Source organism: Xiphophorus maculatus, chromosome 11 (genome assembly GCF_002775205.1).
Source record: "Xiphophorus maculatus strain JP 163 A chromosome 11, X_maculatus-5.0-male, whole genome shotgun sequence".
Lineage (NCBI taxonomy): Eukaryota > Metazoa > Chordata > Actinopteri > Cyprinodontiformes > Poeciliidae > Xiphophorus > Xiphophorus maculatus.
Window position 1 is genome coordinate 8731589 of NC_036453.1, and position 6000 is coordinate 8737588.

Here is a 6000-nt window from a genome sequence, read left to right on the forward strand (position 1 = left end):
GTATATTATGTTGCCCTTCAGTAATAATTAGATTTAAATAGAGAAGATGGGCACATCGACTACCTGATGCAATAGTTCACACTACATGATTTTTTGCTCCCATTTTTACGCTGACACTAGCCACATGCATTGCAGGTAGATTGTAGTAAAGCATTGATTAATGCCTGGTTTTAAAATTAGTTAACTGAACTTGTAGCCATTATTTTGTGCCCTTTGTTGGACACCACATGATCTAACCGTTATACCTAGGATTTCTGTCGGCTAAGTTTTGAAAACGGCCGACAATCGGCTGACAGCTCTAAGATCCTGTCGTGTGCGCTGGGCTTTACACTGAGGAAATGAGGAAGGGGGGGTCAGTGTAGAGCACCGGAGTTGAGCCTTTTTTTCATTCAGTGTCATTAATAGAAAGAGAAAAAGGCCGGAAGAGACGATAATGCCGATAATTAAAATGACGTCGATAGTTTTAATTTATCGTACGATTAATCGATATATCGTTTATCGCGACAGGCCTAGTTGTAGACATTCATTAATGTTTTATTTTATGTGTTAAAATTACAATTGAGGTACTAATTAAAACAGATATCTCACAAATGAGGTTAGAAATGGGTCAAGCGACATTTTCTTCTAAGTTATTGTTCCAGTTGTCTGAGATTCAGTATCGTTAAGAGCCCTTCATGACAACTGCTTCTTAGTAGAGGAACATAGACATTAGGCCTGCAACTAAGAATTAAATTGATTCATCTTATCAAATTTTTTCTAACAATTGATTACTCAGCAAAAACATTTATTTCCACTTCTGAACTGCTAAACAGGAGCAAAAGTTGAGAGTTTGAACAAGTTTAACCATTTTCTTCCAAAAGTAATCCTCCATTTCACTTTGTTTTCAGAAATGGGTGAAACCACACCCCCACTGATTTGTGTAAATGGAGGATAGTTTCTATGTGCTGAATTATCTTTTGCTTTGAAAAGGTGGGTGAATTTAATTAGACAATATGTGATCAATCTGAATATTATATGAAAATGCAATATTTACATTTTGAAAAATATATTTAGTATACCGAACTATCAAATAATCGTGACAGTTAAGGAAGCTTTTTGGTTTTCAAAATGAGACTTGACACCTCACCTTTGTGTAGATTCTCTTACTGAAACAACTCAGAAGAATTTATATCAAGACCATCAGCAGTTGATTTGAATGAAGCTTATTTCATGAAAACTTATATAATTTTTTATATATTTTTGTGGTTTAGCTTTATCTAAAGTTCTAAATCCATAGCATCAGAGCAGGGAGAAATGCCTACTTATTTTGACCTTTGACTTTCAGTTGACAGAATTATTCTTTACATGAAAGACTACAGTATATCTTAAAAAGGATACAATACATTTCAAAAGAATTCATAAACAACTGAAGTTTTAAACACAATCCAATTTAACACCTCTGACATTTTTCCTTTTTTAAAATTGTCATTAAGAGTTTGTTTTAATTTGAATTAATTTAGTCTATTTACTGATTTAAAAGTGTGCTGTTGTCACATCTGGGCCTCATCAGGTTGATCAATTGTGATCCCCCTTTGTGTTGCTGTCATCAGACTGTGCCATGGAGAAACACATTACTGATAATGAAATGTTTTTTGTCCTGATGTCTCACTCTCCTCTGAGCTGAAGACTGGAGTAATGAAGCAGACAAAACTCAGGGTGAGTTTGACCTTGTAAATGTAGGTAGGTCAAAAACAGTAGATCAAGATGTTGAAAGTGAGCATTTGCTGCTGAACACATTTAAGTTTGTGAAGCTTAGAGGAACCAAAGAACAAATAAAATTTTTGTTTCAGAATTCACCTGATTTTTTTTTCTTTTTCTCTCTTCCTGATCATTTCAGCAAAAACAAAGTGCTTTGTTTGAGAATTATGTTGAATGGTTAGTTTTCACTAAATGAAAACTTTAGAAAAGTAATTTATCTAAATATATTTTGGTTTCAGTAGGAGTTTTCTATAGTTTCCACCCCATATTATATTGTACAATATAATGTGACCATAAAATGTGACTTTTAAAATCTCATTAGATTAATGATAGAACCTGTTCTTTTTCTGACAAAAGTCAGTGCATTTGTTGCCATATATGATTCTGAACAGTTGTTACAATGCAAAGTAATTCAAAGAGGAATAGGTGGGAGGGTGCCAAAAAGGGTGATTGTTTTATAATGTGCCAGTGCCATTATAAAACACAGTGCCAGTCAATTAATGACACACTAGAAACAATGTTTGAATATGTGAATTGTGAAAATGATTCACATAAAAAAACTTTAAATTCATTAAATGCAGAGCACAATAACTATCACAGCAGTTGCTGGTCAATATGAGCATCAGGTAATATTAATTGGATAGTCCGAGAACCTGTAACATTCAAATTGCTTATCTAGTCAAATTCTTGATTAAAAAATGATAAAGAAAAAATTACAAAACACTTGAGTATTCTCTCAATTTAACAAGTAATGTAATTACAGAAGCAACCTCAGTTTGCTGGTTCATCTCTTACAGGAATCCTCTAAGATTTGAACCTGAGTGTTCAAAAAATTAATTCATAAATCTGCTCTGCTCAAAGCAAAATACAAAGATGTTACTTCTCTATAGTTAGCAAGGTACAACCATAACCGATATCTTCATCACAATAGTCAAAAATTTTACAACTGTATTGCTTCCTAAAATTGAGAATATGTTTTCCCATTTTAAGACTCCCTGAGGATTAAATTATGTTTTAGTTTAGCAATAGGTAAAACCTTTAAGCCTGAAACTGTCCTTTCATTTCTAAAACAAGATTTTTCCATTGTGATGGAAGGTTGAAGAAATAAAACATTGTGTCATGAGGAGTTTGAACATCATTATTTTTAGCTTCAATAAGGCAGACTGACTTAAACTTGTCTGATTTGTATCTGACATCACAAACCTCACTTATCTCTCTGAGCAGCACAGATCACTTCAAGTCCTGCTGTGGGAAAACCCTCTGCTGCTGTTGGTGTTCAGACAGAAACCTCTGAGGACTAATTATCTTGCAGCATGGATCATCCAGAGGCAGACTGTCAGACAGGAAACCACCTGCAGGCTCTGTCTAGATGATCCTCTGTCACTTTAGCACCTTCACTCTCAAGTTAAACCCTGAGAAGGGATTTAAAGTGACAGCCAGTTCCAGTTCACATGCAGTTCTCAACCTGAAAATCAGTCATTTATTCCTAACCAGTTGAAACTTAAAGAAATAATTCAAGGCTTATCCAAAGTATGCTGAGAGCTGCTGATGAACTATTGTGATTGTGAAGTGGAGAGGAAACAAAAGAGTGACATCTTTCCAGCCCACTTTGATTTCCTAAATAAAATACAGTGCAGCTAATTGCCTTTACAAGTCAGTTAATTCTCAGTATATTAACAGATTTTCTGTAAAGGCTTCCAGACTTGCTTCAGGTTGTAAAACAATGTTCAACTAGTCAATAAGTTGTGTATTCTACAAATGATGCCTTTATGAAAAAGATACAAAGAAAGTAGAGTTTAAGTCATGAGAGGGACACAGTCAACATGAGAAAAATGTGTTTTGATCAGATGAGAACAAGTCTCCAGTCAGAACTATGATGGAATAGTTTAAAGAATATTATATCAAGCATTGGTTGTGATATTTTATTCATGAAGGAGCATTTAAAATGTATGGAAATGCTCAAACGTCACCTAGTGTAACATAGTTAATGTATAGAATTCCACTTGTCACTACTTCCAAGTTTGGGTTCATGTGTAATGGGTGAAACAGCACCCCCTCCTGGTGGTTGGCAGTGTTAAATATACTGAACACAGATATCTCGTTGCCAGTTCATGAGAGATGAGCGCGAGGTAGGTTCACTGAGTTTAACACTGGTAAAATGTTATGTTAGCTTGATGCTAACATGAAATGCTATTCCTCGTAAGGTGCTGTACCCGCTGGGATGAACCTGATTTCTGATCAGTCGTTATTCTGTTCCATACAGGTACATATTGTTTTATTGCTTTGTATTTCTGTCTAATATTAATGTATTAAATACGGCCGTTGGCCAGTTCATGAGAGATGAGCGCGAGGTGCTGTACCCGCTGTGATGAACCTGATTCCTGATCAGTTGTTATCCTGTTCCATACAGATAAAAATCATTTCATCTCATCCTGTCTCCTGGCCCTTATTCACACAACGCAGAATTGAGTTGAACTGAGCTATCACGATTATTCGAGGTTACACTAGGTAATTTGTGAAAGTTTATTGCTTCTATCAGTTCCTTAAATGTCCACACTGTGTCGCTGTTACACCAAGAATCCAATATTTTGCCAGAGGGGCTGTGTGTGAGCATTAAAATTATGAAGAATCACAGTGCATGTATAAAACATCACACATATACACATACAGATGTCTGAGCTGCTGAAGCATTATACACACTGCAGATAAGTGAGAGCTGCAAATCTCCAACTTGCCTGCTTTAACCTGCCTTTATCTCCCCTGTGCTCATTAGTATTCAGAAATTCAATAAAGAGGAAACGTGTTTTAGCTGAATTCACCTCACTGAATGGTGACCTGAATATTCAGCAGGACTCCCTTGGAAGCTCTGTGTCGGCACCTGGTCGACTGCAAATGTTGGAAATGTTTTTCCAGCTCTTAGCCTCAGCCAGAAGTTATCACATTTGCATGAAGGCATGTGGTGAGCTGTAAAGCTCTGATGATGATGGTCGTTTCATATAATGTCACAAACTGTTTATCAGAAACCGATAAAAACACATCAATGAGACAAACTGCTGCCTTGCTTTTTCACTATGTACCTTTTTCTCCACACACGCGCGCACACACACCCATATATATTAGCTCCATATATATACATATGGAGCTAAAATAAACCTAAACTTCTTTGATAAACTGCAGGCAAACTATTGATGAAAACCACTGATAAATAAGGCAATACTTAATGGTATGCTATATTGTTGTGTTTTTGGCCTACAGTATCATAGTAATAATTGTCTTATTTTAAAGCTCAAGCAATCTGGTATCAGAGGAAACGTCAACGATGAGTTTGATCTTGATCCTCTTCCATCACACATTAATAATGTCTGGAGCTAAATGATGATAACAATATTAATCACATTTCTATCTGCTTCTGTTGGCGATAAGAACTTAGTAATAAGTCAGTGCTAACCCGTAGCTGTAATTACTTCCTGCACATTTTGATTGGTTTTTGTTAATATCCTGACAGTCAATTAGCTTGCCTTGTATGTGTTATGTTCACGGTCATTTTTAAACCTCCATAATCTTATTTGAGAGGTTAAGCAGGCTGCCATGGCAACACAAACAAAGAAAGCCTAAATTTTGTACTAAATCTGACAACCTTACTGTCTGTTTTATGACAACTTTTGACTTTTAATTCTCTGTACTTCATTCATTAAGTCCATCTGCTCATGTCTTCATGTGACATTTATGATTGTCTAATCCCTGAAAACGAAGAGCTTCATCATGATGTCAGTTCTGATCAGACTATGTGGAAAAGTTACATGTGAACAGATGAGAAAAAAGCTTATGATAGTGTTCAGCATCATAATGCCAGAGAAAGCAATTCTGCTTTCTCTGGCCTTTCTAAGCTGCAAATATCACACAAAATAAAGAATAATTTAGAATTTGTTCATGAAAAAAAAAATCTAAGAGGAATGCAGTCGTGAAAGACATTAAAGTTCAAAGGTCTTCATTTTCTTTGTCGTAATACGACAAAGAAATGATAAAATGATAGTGCTAGCATATCGATCATAAGCAGGCATTTTCTCTATATTTCAGATGAGATCGCTCATTTTAGACAACTGAAACCTTTTTACAGCACTCTTTTCTAAATATTACAGTGCACATTAGTTCTTTGATCCCGGTCTATCTAATAAGATGTCTGCATGGTGTATTAATGTCCTGCTAAATTAGGCAGGTTTAGTAAAAATTTACAATTATTCAATCTGGAGAGACTCAGACGGA